Source organism: Jaculus jaculus, chromosome 16 (genome assembly GCF_020740685.1).
Source record: "Jaculus jaculus isolate mJacJac1 chromosome 16, mJacJac1.mat.Y.cur, whole genome shotgun sequence".
NCBI lineage: Eukaryota > Metazoa > Chordata > Mammalia > Rodentia > Dipodidae > Jaculus > Jaculus jaculus.
Window position 1 is genome coordinate 38969857 of NC_059117.1, and position 14838 is coordinate 38984694.

General features: G+C 45.4%; 1 pseudogene; it reads left to right on the plus strand.

Moving 5' to 3' along the window:
* Window positions 1-11349: 11349 nt before the first annotated feature.
* On the plus strand, window positions 11350-13303 carry LOC101595703 (annotated as a pseudogene).
* Window positions 13304-14838: the final 1535 nt, after the last annotated feature.

Here is a 14838-nt window from a genome sequence, read left to right on the forward strand (position 1 = left end):
TCCAGTAGGACCAGCATGGCTCAAGGCAGGTAAATGCCACAAGCCCAGATGACCCCCCCCCATAAGGAGGTCCCATGGCAGGGGACAGGCAGGGCCCACAGGGGCCCAAGTCCTGAAGGTAGGTTAGAATCAGGACTCCAGAGGAAGGAGAGACAAGCACCCAGGATGGTACATGGGAACAATGCAGACGCCCAGTGAGTAAAACTGGGGCACCAGGGAAGGTTTAATTACAGGAAAAAGATAGCAGTCAGTGGATGCGGGGCACAAAGCAACGGGGGGAGCAGAGATCCAGCTGAACCATTGTCTTTCTTGCAGAATCCCAGAACTGCGTCCTGATGTGGCAGGGAATTGCTGCAAATAGTCTGGCTATTTAATTAACTAACCCAGCAGCTTATTCAGCCAAACCCTGTCTGTGGAGTCTTTGAAGAAACTGTGGTTAGGTTAGGTTAGGTTAGGTTAGGTTAGGTTAGGTTAGGTTAGGTTAGGTTAGGTTAGGTTAGGATCACCGGGGGGCTTGCTGCAGACCCGGGGAGCAGGGCTGCGGAAGAAACGCGGAATCGCAGCCCTGCGCGAGGCTGCGCAAAGCTCGGAGGGGCGCTGTGCCTTCTTGTTCCCTTTCTCGCACTGGGAGAGACTCCCGAGCGCTGGGTTCTGTCTGCCCTTCGCGGTCAAAACTCACTTTCCCCTGGTTGAACCTAATGAAGGTGTAGACACACTTATATAAAACATCCAGTGTGCTTTGTGCGGGAGGATGTAGTGCATAGGTGGGCGTTATCTCGTGCCCTACCGCGCAGAAAACTGGTTTCCCCAGACTCTACCTGGGGCCCCAGCTGCACGGCCAGTTTCTGGTGCAACCGCAATGGCTGAACCTCAGCCCCACCTTCCACCCACTGCGGCTGGAATTAGGTCGACCTTTCCAGACCTGACTCCAGAGCCCAGCCACCCCTACCGGTGCCAGGAGCTGGAAGGCCAACCGTAAGTCCTAGGGGGTCTACAAAATCAAGTTCCGGCCTGTCCCAGGAATGGGTTCTTGGCTTCATGTCCCATAGTAGTAGTTTCTTTCCCTCATGGAGAAATGATTTTTTTTTTTTTTTTTTTTTGAGGTAGGGTCTCACTCTACCCCAGGTTGACCTGAAATTCATTATGCAGTCTCAGGCACCAGGGTCTCTTGCCATTAAAATAAATACCTGATGTTTGTGTCACTTTTTAAATCTGGTTTTGTGTAGATGCTGGGGAATCAAATCCCAACTCCAGCCTGCTTTGCAAGCAAGTGCCTTTAACCACCGAGCCATCTTCTCAGCCCCAAGAAACTGGTATTTATTGAACACTGAGCTATCTAAGAGGGAGTGTCCTTCCATTCCCATTCTCAAAAAAAAAAAAAAATCCGAGCCGGGTGTGGTGGCGCACGCCTTTAATCACAGCACTCAGGAGGCAGAGGTAGGAGGATCGCGGAGAGTTCGAGGCCACCCTGAGACTACATAGTGAATTCCAGGTCAGCCTGAGCCAGAGTGAGACCCTACCTCGGGAAAAAAAAAAAAAAAATCCATATTGGGTTTTTTTTTTTTAATTTTCACTTTAAGGATTATTTTTCAATGACATTGTCCATAAAATTAGATTGAGTGCATATTGCACAACTAAACGCCAAATGATATCACTGTATATGGAACAATGAATGATCCAAAATAAGTTAAATACATCTAAGCCTTTAGAATACTCAGTAGTTTGGCATCTAGACTCACAGGGCCCTTGTAGCGATAAAAACCACATTCCCATTGTGTCCATGAGCCCAACTTGTCAAAGTGCATTTATTGTGAACCTGGCAGCCAGGAACAGTAAGAATGTCTCCACCCCTCATTGTACCATCTGCATTTGGACGCTCACTGCACATTGCCAGGGTGGACAAGAGCTACCTTTAAATAAACACAACAATGCCACAGTTGCCAGGTGGTATTTATTAAAGTCAGAAACTGGGCTGGAGAGATGGCTTACCGGTTAAGCGCTTGCCTGTGAAGCCTAAGGACCCTGGTTCGAGGCTCAGTTCCCCAGGTCCCACTTTAGCCAGATGCACAAGGGGGCGCACGCGTCTGGAGTTCGTTTGCAGAGGCTGGAAGCCCTGGCGCACCCATTCTCTCTCTCTCTCTCTATCTGTCTTTCTCTCTATGTCTGTCACTCTCAAATAAATAAATAAAAAATGAACAAAAAAAATATTTAAAAAATAAAGTCAGAAACTACAGAGTGCTTCAAGGAAGCCTTTAAATTAACCCTGAAGTTTGTTCAAACCAGTGGGTAAAGCCAGGGTCACAAGCAACCTTGCCTTAGCACTGAGACCAGAAGCCCGTGACACTGAGTGCAGAACTGGACCTGAGTAATCTCTTCTGGCAGTTGCAGTCAACATGACAAGGCAGTTTTAAGACAACAGCTTCCTTGCATAATAACTGGTTTTGCAGCTGTGTATAGGCTTCACTCATACACTGCATTTGTTTTATTTTTTACTTGTTTCCTTATTTTATTTTGAGAGAAAGGGAAAGAGGCAAAGAGAAAAGAGAGAGAATTGGTGTACCAGGGCCTCCAGCCACTGCAAATAAACTCCAGATGCATGTACCACCTTTGTGCATCTGGCTTATATGGGTAGTGGGGAATCGAACCTGGGTCTTTAGGCTTTGCAGGTAAGCACCTTAACCACTAAGCCATCTCTCCAGCTTTGCTCTTTGTTTTTATAGTAGCTCATAGTTACAGAGTGTTTGCTACATGTCAGCCACTGTGACAACTCTACACGGATCAGCCTTTCTTTTCCTTTCTTTCCCTTTCTTTTCCTTTCTTTTCTGGGACTGGACATTTGTAGTAGTTGAAATGTATGCCCCCCCCCCATAGACTCAGGTGTTTCATTAAAACTTGTAACTTGGATCTCCAGCCCACCTGGCTGGAGGAGGCATCACTGGGGTCTGATCCTGAGATCCTGGAGTCTGGTCCTGAGGTGTCCCTGGGTGCAGATCTGAATTCCAGCCTAAAGATAAAGAGAGCAGTCTGAACTCTGGAGTCCCTGCTTGCTGCTGGTTTGGTTCTGTTGCTTTCAGTGTTTGCTGGCTGGTGACGGCTGTTCTCTCTGCTTGGATGTATGGAAGCAGCTTCTTCCACCAGTGATGGAACTTGCCCTGGTTCTTTAAGTCTGAAATAAACCTGCTCCTCCCCTAAACTGTGCCTGGTTTGGATGTTCATCCCAGCAACATGGAGCTGACTGCTGCCACAGTGAGCCCAGGCTGCCCTGCCTTCAAACTACATCACCCTTTTAACCTTTTGAAACATCTGCTTTTTAAACTTTTTATTTTATTTATTTATTTATTTTTTTGAAACAGGGTCTCACTAAATTGCCCAGACCAGCCTTGAACTCACTGTGTAGTCCAGGCTACCCTTGAATTGATATCTTCCTGCCTCAGCCTCGCCAATAGCTGGTTATAGGCCTGCACCATGGGTTCATTTTAAGTCCACACCACACGCTGTGCAGTAGTTACTATTAGCTTCCTTATTTCAGTGAGTGGACTGAGGTACAAAAATTAATTGCTTAAAGGTGACATATATCAAGGAAGTAGTGGGTCTAGGATTTGAACCCAAATGGATCTGGCTCCAGAGCCTATAATTTTTTAACACAAAACTGTACTGTTTGGTCATGATATCTCATATATATAGTATAGTTTTGTGTTAAATATGTGTGTGTGTGTGTGTGTGTGTGTGTGTGTGTGTGTGTGTGAAATTATATAAACACCGCTAGTATGATGGTGCATGACTTTAACTCCCAGCACTCAGGAAGCTCAGGTGGGAGGATTGCCAAAAGTTTGAGGCCAGCCTGGGCTACAGAATGAGTTCCAGGTCAGCCTGAGCTACAGTGAGACTCTGCTTCAAAAAAAAATCAAAAAAAAATTTTTTAATTATGTAGACACCATGTAAAATACATAGATGGCTTTATGTGTTTGAAACTAAGTAATTATAATAAAAACATGTTAGCCAGGCGTAGTGGCACATGCCTTTAATCCAGCACTTGGGAGACAGAGGTAGGAGGATCGCCGTGAGTTCGAGGCCACCCTGAGACTCCATAGTGAATTCCAGGTCAGCCTGGGCTAGAGTGAGACCCTACCTCAAAAAAAAAAAAAAAAAAAACATGTAGTCCAACATGCATCTTATGATGATGTTTATGATTAAAAAAGAAAGAAGAAGTTGTGTGCACTATTCAAGAGAAAGAATTGCTGCTTTGGAAGCTTCTGCTCAGCGTTGTGAAGACCAAGGAGAAATTTCAGTAACGATTCACGGGAGGAATGAGCTCTCCCCCCCTCTGACCCCCCGACCCCCCGCTTAGCCCTGCAAGCCCTTCTCATGGGTTGCTCATATTCCAAGCTCTTTCTCACCAGAGGGACGGGCACCTCTAGCTCATCTCTATCTGCTGAGCCCTGAATAGCCCTAGTGCTTGATGTCCTGTGACATGTTTCTGTCGTTAGAACCATGCTCCTGGTTTGACTGGAAGCCAGACTCACAGCTGACCTTGCAGTTCTAGAACCCTTATCCTACCCTACCCTGTACCTTCCTCATCCTTTTGCAGGGAAGTTGAGATTCCCTAGTCAGCCAAGTCACTGGGCCCTCACTCAAAAGAGGCTAGTGTGTTTTATCAATCTATGGAATGACATACTCTGAAAGAAAGAGAAATTCATAGCCTGTGAGCATGATTCCTTCTCTTACAATAAGATAAAAGAGGGCCAGGCATGGTGGCACACACCTGTAATCCCAGCACTCAGGAAGCAGAGGTAGGAGGATCACCCTGAGTTCGAGGCCACCCTAAGACTACATAGGTCAGCCTGAGCTAGAATGAGACCCTATATAGAACCCTTCCCCCCGCCAAAAAAAAAGAAAGGAAGGAAGAATTTTAGCCTTGCTGGGTCTTACCTGATATGGCTCTTAATTAAGGAGCAGTGCTGTTTACCACATTAGCTGAGAGATACATGCACACAGGAACGAATGGAAGGGAATCCACTTTCCAACAGTGACTTCTCAGCATCGGCGTCTGAGCATGCAGGGAGAGTTTTCTAAAGCGTTCTCTAAGTCGCTAAACAACTGCCTCACACAAGAAGTAATTTATAACAGCCAGGAGGACAGTTGGGCCTGGCACCAAGACGTGGTGAGAAAGCACTTGCAGGTGATAACTGAGCTGCAGGAATAGTCACCGGCTTGAGCCACAGCCCACGTGGCAGCCGTTCAGCAGGAGTCAGAGTCCCTCCACCACGGGCTGTCACGCGCAGAGCGGTGCCCATGGCCACAGCAAAAGCTCCGTTCGTTTCCTTGGAAGTACAGATAGGAAGTTGTTCTTAGCTGTAGTGCTGGCTTGGATTTCAGTCTCATGTGACCTGGGGTCAGGGCACTTCCCCTTCCACATTAACACATTGAAAGGAAACAAGAAGATATTCTTCTTCTATTCTTCCTTTCTTTTTGTTCTTTTTTTTTTTTTTTTTTTTTTTTTTTTTGGTTTTTGGTTTTTGGTTTTTGGTTTTTTTTCAAGGTAGGGTTTCACTCTAGCTCAGGCTGACCTGGAATTCACTAGGTAGTCTCAGGATGGCCTTGAACTCATGGTGATAGAAAATATTTATTTTTCTCTTCACATCATTATCTCAGAAATGTTTTTCTTTCCTCACTTCTTTTTTTAAAATGGTTCATAAAATATGCTGATATAAATACACCTTACCAAATGGCTTTACCAAGGCTACCTCATCGACCGATCCCTCCCTTTTATTTTTGCAAAGTTAAAGTCATAGTGTATACGTGATCTGGTTTCACTTAGTATGGCAGGCATTTCTTCCTGTTATAATTTCATAATCACGATTTATAACAAAAGCATATGGTACCAGATGGTTGGCTCTAAGTTAGTAAGTCATTTCCCTGTTGTTCATCCAAGTTGGAAGAGTCCCTGCCAGCTAGCACAAAGACACAAAGCTTTCGTTTGCTGCTAAGACTGGAGTTGGGAGCTCTGCTCAGAAAACAATTACCTATGTAACTCCCCTGGAAGCAAGAGTGACCATCCCGGGAAGCTTCCTCCCTGCTGACTAGCCATCATGGTGCTGGAATGACAGGCCTCTGGGCAATGGTCTTTCCCAAGGGCAGATCACAATGGGTCCCTCCCCCAGCCAGGCAAGATGTGCCCACTGATGCAGTAGCAGGATGACTATTATTGGGGTAACCAACTGCTCTCTGAATAGATTTGAGGCCAACTTCAAAGGAAGGAGCTCATGCCTAATATTAAAAACCTAGTCAAAAGCATAGGCTAGGATTTTGGGAAAGGGGAATCCACCACTGTTATTTAACTAAATGGATATGTTGTGCCCATCAAAATGCCCTCTAAATATTCATGTTTAGGGCTAGAGAGATGGCTTAGCAGTTAAGCGCTTGCCTGTGAAGCCTAAGGATCCCAGTTCAAGGCTCTGTTCCCCAGGACCCATGTTAGCCAGATGCACAAGGGGGTGCACACATCTAGAGTTCGTTTGCAGGGGCTGGAGACCGTGGCGCACCCATTCTCTCTCTCTCCCCCAACCTCTTTCTCTCTTTCTGTTTGTTGCTCTCAAATAAATAAAAATAAATAACAAAAAATATTTTTTTAATTCATGTTTATTCTCACCTTTGGAGAGAGATGCTTCATTTTGCAGATGAGTGTGACTACTGGGAAGATGCAAAACTTGTTAAAGTCCTGAGAAGAAGTGGCTGTTGAATGCGCGGCACTAAATGCAATTTCTCTCAAATGCCCTCCAAGGCTCAGGGAGCGCTGTGTAAGAGGGGATGGGAAGAATGTAAGCGTGGGCTGAGGAGATGGCTCAGTGGTTAGAAGCACTTCCTGTGCAAGGATGAGGACCTGGAGAGACCTGAAAACCACTGGTGTTTGACCACCAGAACCCACATAAACAGCTGGGCATGGCCATGTATTTTGAAAGGCGTGCGCCATCATGCCCAGCATAAATTTTTTTTAAAAAAGAAAAAGAAGAAGATTATAGGCCGGTGTGGCACATGCCTTCCATCCCAGCACTTAGGAGGCAGAGGTAGGAGGACTGCTGTGAGTTCAAGGCTAGCCTGAGACTACATAATGAATTCCAGGTCAGCCTGAAATGCAGCAAGACCCTACTTTGAAATCTGTCCCCCAAAAAAGGAAGGCTACTTTTTAGTTCAAAATAGGTGGATGGCCTTTTTCAATAAAGATGAAGCTTTTCCTTGGCTTTATGGTGAGGAAAAAGTATCTTAGTTTAGTTTAGTTTTGGTTTGGTTTTGCTGTCTGGTTTGTCCTTGGGGGTGCAGTTGTTTTAGTTCTGATAGCTTTGAAATAGTAAATCTGTGTTGTGTCTCTAATCATCATTTAATGTTACAATTAATATTTACAAGTCCTGGAGCCAGATACCAATTTACCGATGGAACATGGTGAATTCTGCTGGGTATATAATTCAGGACCCACTGAGGTTTTTTTATTAGTTACTTAGTTAGTTAGTTAGCTTTTTAAAACATTTTTAAAAATTTATTTACAAGAGAGAGCAAGTAAGGGCATGCCAGAGCCTCTTGCATCACTGTGTGTCTGGCTTTCTGTGCACACTGGGGAATCAAACCTGGGCCTCAGGCTTTGCAAGCAAGTGCCTTTAGCCACTGAGTCATTTCCCCAGCCTGCCAAGTGAGTTTGTTGAGGGTTCTCTGGGTCCGTGTTGGGCTGCCTTCCATCACCATACCAAACACCTGTGAAGACCAACATATGAAGATAAATGGTTTATTTTGGCTCACAGCCTTGGAAGTTCCAGTTCACTGTCAGTCAAGCTATTACTTTGGGCTTGTGGCCAGGTGGCACATTGTGGCCGAAAGCAAAGCCATGGCCAGGACATGGAAAAGAAAGGAAGGAACAAGTGCTGGTGGCACAAGCTATTCAGGACGCTGAGGCAGAAGGATCACAAGTTCAAGGCCTGCCTGGGCTACAGAGTGACTTGAAGCCCCAGCCTGAGCGAGACCCTATCTCAAAATGAAAAGTAAAACGTGGGATTGGGGATGAACTTCCCTGTGCCCACATAAAGCAAGTGCAAAGTGCCTCATGTTTCTGTGATTCCAAAGCACCAATAACAACAGAAGGCAGAGGCAAAGGAATCCAAAGCTCCCAGGCCAAAGTTAATGTGCAGCAGTGAGAGCCCTGTCTCGAAGAAGGAGGAGTACAGGGCTACAGATATGGCTTGGTGGTTAAGGGTGCTTGCTTGCAAAGCCTGGTGGCCTGGGTTCAATTCCCCAGTACCTACACAAAGCCAGATGCACAAAGTGGCACATGTGTCTGCAGTGGCTCAGAGGCCCTGATGTACTCATTCTCCCCCACCCTTCTTTTTTTTTTTTAAATGTTTTTGTTTTATATTTATTTATTTATTTATTTATTTGAAAGAGATAGACAGAGAAAGAGGCAGAGAGAGACTGAGAGAGAATGGGCGCGCCAGGGCCTCCAGCCACTGTAAACGAACTCCAGACGCATGCGCCCCCTTGTGCATCTGGCTAACATGGGTCCTGGGGAAACGAGCCTCGAACCGGGGTCCTGAGGCTTCACAGGCAAGCGCCTAACCGCTAAGCCATCTTCCCAGCCTTCTTTCTCTTCTTCTGTGCATGTGTGTATGTGCCACTTTCTCACTGTCTCTCTTTCATAAATAAATAAAATATATAAAACAAAAAGAAGGCAGAACTGGATGTGGTGACGCACACCTTGGATCCCAGCACTTGAGAGGCAGAGATAGGAGGATTGCCATGAGTTCGAGGCCACCCTGAGACTACATAGTGAATTCCAGGTCAGCCTGAGCTAGAGGGAGACCCTACCTCAAAAAGCCAAACAACCAACAAACAAACAAAGGTGGAGCACAGACGCAGTGAGGTTGTCTTCTGACCTCTACCTGCACACTGTGGCATTTGAGTGATATATATATATGTATGTATGTATATACACACACACACACACACACACACCTTCAAACAAATAAATTTTTAAAAATTTAGGGCTGGAGAGATGGCTTAGCGGTTAAGCGCTTGCCTGTGAAGCCTAAGGACCCCGGTTCGAGGCTCGGTTCCCCAGGTCCCACGTTAGCCAGATGCACAAGGGGGCGCACGCGTCTGGAGTTCGTTTGCAGAGGCTGGAAGCCCTGGCGCGCCCATTCTCTCTCTCTCCCTCTATCTGCCTTTCTCTCTGTGTCTGTCACTCTCAAATAAATAAATAAATAAAAATTTAAAAAAATTTTTTTTTTAATTTAAAAAGTAACGAGAGGACTAGGAACAACATAACTCATGGGTCTAGTGCACACCAAGGCCTCAAGTTCCATCCTCAGGACCAAAAAGGGAAGAGGGGGTTTAGGTCCCACTATCCCCTCCTAGGGGGCATAGCCAATGATTTACAGACCTTCCAGTAGCCCTTATCTCCTAACAGCACCACCCTGGGTCCAAGACTTTAACACGTAGACCTTAGGGGGCCAGAGACCCAGCCAAATGCAGGACTTGAAGCCAAGAGCTTGGTTCAGGCCAGACCAGTAGGAGGAGAAGAGACAGCCCGATCCTGTGGCTGTTAGCTCTATCTGGCTCCCGTGGCCACTATCAGTGAAAATGGTCTCACTCCAAGCCTCCTTCATCCTGTCTTCCCTTCCTCTGACATTACCTTCCAACATAGAAAGAGAGGAACTTGAGCAGTTCTAGAGGGCAGAATAAAGACAAGAAACAAGGATACAGTGTTAACTGAATAAAATTCTACATTTAATGACAATAATACTTTACTGTAAAACCCCTGAGACTAAACTATATTGATCAGTTGCCAGTGTGTCATCCACTATCAGAGGCTAAGTTGCTACGCCTGGATCTCTAGGGAACATCTTTCAATGGGAAAATTTCCCATCTGCACCCTAACACATTCTGCTTCACCAGGTCTGGAATAGGACTTGGTTATCTGTAGTTTCAAGATATTCCCTGGATAATTTTGAAGAGTGTCAAGGCTTGACAGGCATAAGTGTGAATTATTTAGTTACATCCAAATTATTGTGACCCATGATAACAATCTAATAAATTTGAATGTGACCCTTACGGGGAAAAAGTCCAGAAAAATTGCTATCATAAAAGACTTAAATTAATCCTCAAGGGTGAGTAAATTAATCTCCATAAACATATTATACAAACTACTTTAAGTAAGAATTTTGCCTGCCTAATCAATAATAAAATAAGCAGAAAGAGGACAATTTAAAGCCTGCAGGAGAGATTATAATTCAAACACTAGCCTGGATTTGATAACTATTTTATAGATAATCAATTTTATTTCATTCTATTTGAGAAATGAGGAAAGGCCTATGTTTCTACTTAGTAACAATCAGGATTTTTGAATTGCACTGGAAGCAGATGGTGTTGGGAAAAACAGTGTGAATTTCTCTCCACATGTATTAGCAACTTCATGACTACAAAACACTGGGTCACTTTGTTCTTCAGTTAAGCCACCTCCCATGACTGTGTCATCTTCCAGAAGTGATGGGGGTACCAGACATAACTTTAGAGACAGCCAGATCTATGGATGTCTGGTCTTGGTCCTCTTGGTGCTTTGATTTTGCCTGTGTTTTTGTTTCGTTTTGGTCTTTTGAGGCATGGTCTCCCTCTAGCCCAAACTGACCCGGAACTCACTCTGTAGCCCTGTCTGACCTTGGACAGCATCTTCCTACTCTGCCTCCAGAGTGCTTACTTATAAGTGTGAACTACCACGCCTGGCCCCTGGTCCTCTTTAATTTCCTCTGGCTGAAAGTCTTGCAAAACCTCGCTTACGAAGTGAAGGAAAGAAGGAAGAGTAAGGGGCTGGAGAGATGGCTTAGCGTTTAATCGCTTGCCAGTGAAGCCTGTGGACCCCGGTTCGAGGCTCGATTCCCCAGGACCCACATTAGCCAGATGCACAAAGGGGCGCACGCGTCTGGAGTTCATTTGCAGTGGCTGGAAGCCCTGGTGCGCCCATTCTCTCTCTCTCTCTCTCTCTCTCTCTCTCTCTGTCTCTCAAATAAATAAATAAAAATAAACAAAAAAAATTTAAAAAAAAGTAGGGTCTTTTCAGTAAGTGTGTGGGCAGGATAGGTGAGTTTATGGTAAATATCCATGGGTGGGGTGGGTAGACGGGTAGATTTATGTTGAAGTATTTTCCTATCTTAAATTGAACAAGTTTTTTGGTTTGACTAAGAATAAAATCAAGTCAATCAGAAAAGGTCTTCAGGGTTGGGCAAAATTATGGAGAGATTCACTCAAATAATCAATGCTGGAAATTCTTCCACATTTGGTCTCTGTGTCCTTTGCAGAGCTTACAGCAGGGCCATGTTGGGCCAGAGCATCCGGAAGTTCACAACTCCATGGTCTGCCATGGTCACTACACGGAGGAAGGCCTGGGGAGGACTTTGCCATTTTCAATTGAAAACAAGTGATGCTTACTGGCCATGATGACTGTTTGCTTTAGATCTGGATTTGCAGCACCTTTATAGTAAAAACAGCAAATGTTTAAGAAATAATGATGTTTGAACTTAACAGATATGAAAAATGTTTAAGAGGCACAACCTCAGAAATGGATCGGACTCTTAAACTCATATACAAGACATGCTGGTAAATAAACTAAAGACATAAATGTTTAATGCCTCTTCTCTGAGATAAGGAATGTGATCATTGAGCATGTGGCTATTTTATTACTTGAGTAATTCTAGCTTTCTTTTAATCAAAAAAAATGTATAAAATTGACTTATATTGTAGTTTTAAATTGTGTGATTTCATTTGATTCCCAGGCCAAGACCTTTTTGTTTCCCTGGCGACCCAGTGAGTTTCGCTGAGGCTGCTTACAGGAGCACAGGCACCTTATCCAAGGCTGGACCACGGAAGAGCAAGTCTCCCCTTAGCAACCCTTAACTGCATATAACTAAATCCTCAGGGCCGGAGAGATAGCTTAGCAGATAAGGCGTTTGCCTGAAACGCCAGAACCCAAGTAAGCCAAATGCACCAGGTAGCACATGGGTCTGTAGTTCATTTGCAGTGGCTAGAAGCCCTGGCATGCCCATTCTCTCTCTCTCTCACTCTCTTTCTCTCTCTCTCACAAATAAAATATTTGCATGCCCATTCTCTCTCTCTTTCTCTCTCTCTCTCTCTCTCATAAATAAAATATTAAAAAAAAAAAAAATAAGTAAAGCCCCAGAGAGGAGTGGGGCTTCATGAGCTCCTCTCCCTCCATGACGCCACAAAAACAAAAGCTCCAGGGCCACTCAGCCAAGAGTGTACTAGAGAAACCGAGCTGTATACTGGAGCTGGTTGATAGAGTTTAAGCTGAGATCTTCCTTCTGGAAAATAATAACTTTTTTTTAATTTTTATTTATTTATTTATTTGAGAGCAATAGAGAGAGAGAGAGAGAGAGAGAGAGAGAGAGAGAGAATGGGCGCGCCAGGGCCTCTAGCCACTGCAAACGAACTCCAGACGCGTGCGCCCCCTTGTGCATCTGGCTAACGTGGGTCCTGGGGAATCGAGCCTTGAACCGGGGTCCTTAGGCTTCATAGGCAAGTGCTTAACCACTAAGCCATCTCTCCAGCCTGAAAATGATAACTTTTAAAAGTCCTTTCACCCATTTCTCTGACCTACTTCGTGCCCACTGATCTTAAGAGATGCTAGAATTGGCCAGGCTATGATGGCACACACCTTTAGTCCCAGCACTCTCGAGGCAGAGGTAGGAGGATGGCTGTGAGCTCGGGGCCAGCCTGGGGTTACAAAGAGAGCGCCAGGTCCACCTGGGCTATAGCGAGACCCTTCCTCCAGAGAGAGAGGGAGAGAAGAGAAAGAAGGAAATGCTAGAATTGGTAGGCACAGGAGTGAGTCACAGTAAAGGCCCCAGCCTAGACCCTTGTGAAACCGGCTCCTTGGGCAGCTGGAATCACACTCAGCACACTAGGTGAGGTGCGCTTCTATTTTGGAGTGGGAACAGAAGAGTTTGCGCAGCCCTGGGGTAGGTGGAGCCAGGCTCTCCTCCCAGGGAACTCAGAGGGGACAAGGAGATCACCGGACACTGGCACAACCTGAAGAGGTTGGGACTGAGAATTTCAACAACCGGTCTCCCTTGGCACACTTGTTCAGGGAAGGGGAAAGGGTGCCATGACCACCAGCGCAAACACTATCCACAAAGCGACAACTCTTTTTTAAATAATTTAAGAGAACAAATGAACTCCAGACACATGCACCACCTTGTGCATCTTCCTTACTTGGGCTCTGGAGAGTAGAACCTTGGTCGTTAGGCATTAAGACATTAGGCCCTAAACCAGGCGTGATGACGCACGCCTTTAATCCCAGCACTCGGGAGGCAGAGGTAGGAGGATTACTGAGTTCAAGGCCACCCTGAGACTCCATAGTGAATTCCAGGTCAGCTTGGGCTAGAGGGAGACCCTACCTTGAAAAACCAAAAAAATAAATAAATAAATAAAAAGACATTAGGCCTTAACTGCTAAGCCATCTTTCCAGCTCTACTTTTTTTTGTTTTTTGTCTTTTCAAAGTAGGGTCTCACTCTAGCCCAGGCTGGCCTGTGTAGTCTCAGGCTGGCCTCAAACTCATAGCAATCCTCCTCTCCCTCTGCAGGGATTGAAGGTGTGCATCACCAAGCCTGGCACAAACCAACATTTTCACTGGAACGGTATTAGCCCTCAGCTGTTCCCCCACCACAGGTATGGATTGAGGGAAAGAAATAGATATGAGTTACTAATGAATGGCTCATATTTCTGCATTTATATTGCCCAGGAATACGTGATTGAAGAAGTCAGTTTCAAAGCATGCTTGATTCCTAGAGAATTTTTATGTGAAGATTATATGACAATCCGGAGCCCTGACCCTTACTTAACCAGGCAGGAAAAATTTCTTCAACGTGGTCAGTGCTAACGTCTTCCACATACACAGGTTTTTCCCTGCAGCTATTGGAAGCAAATATTTACCCTGACCTCCCAGAGTTTCATTTCAGAGACAAAATGCGCCCACAGGGCGGCTGCAGGTGAAGGCAAACAGACGGCCCAGCCCACGTGGAGCAGGTGTAGATTAAAGTCACAGTGACCCTCCAGCCGGAAGCCAAGGTCAATGCAGCCATGAAAGGGGTTTTAAAAATATAGGTTAGCCGGGCGTGGTGGCGCACGCCTTTAATCCCAGCACTCGGGAGGCAGAGGTAGGAGGATCGCCATGAGTTCAAGGCCACCCTGAGACTACAGAGTTAATTCCAGGTCAGCCTGGACCAGAGTGAGACCCTACCTCGAAAAACCAAAAAAAAAAAAAATATATATATATATATATATATAGGTTATTGGGCTGAACAGATGGCTTATTGGTTTAGCGCTTGCCTGTGAAACCTGAGGACCCCGGTTTGAGGCTTGATTCCCCAGAACCCACGTTAGCCAGATGCACAAGGGGGTGCATGCAACTTGAGTTCGTTTGCAGTGGCTGGAGGCCCAACGCGCCCATTCTCTCCCTCTCTTTCTCCCTCTTTCTCTCTCTGTCACTCTCAAATAAAAATAATGTAAAAAAAAATTTCTTATTTATTTATTTGTGAGAAAGAGAGATTGAGAATGGGCATGCCAGGGCATCCAGCCACTGCAAATGTACTCCAGATGCATGCGTCCCCTTGTGCATCTGGCTTATGTGGGTCCTGGAAAATCAAACCGGAATCCTTTAGCTTTGCAAGCAAACTCCTTAACTGCTAAGCCATCTCTCCAGCCCCAGTGAAAGGTTTTTATAGAAGTGGGACTTTAGTTGAGCTCTGAAAACATTCCATATATATGTGAACTGGGGACCACCGAAG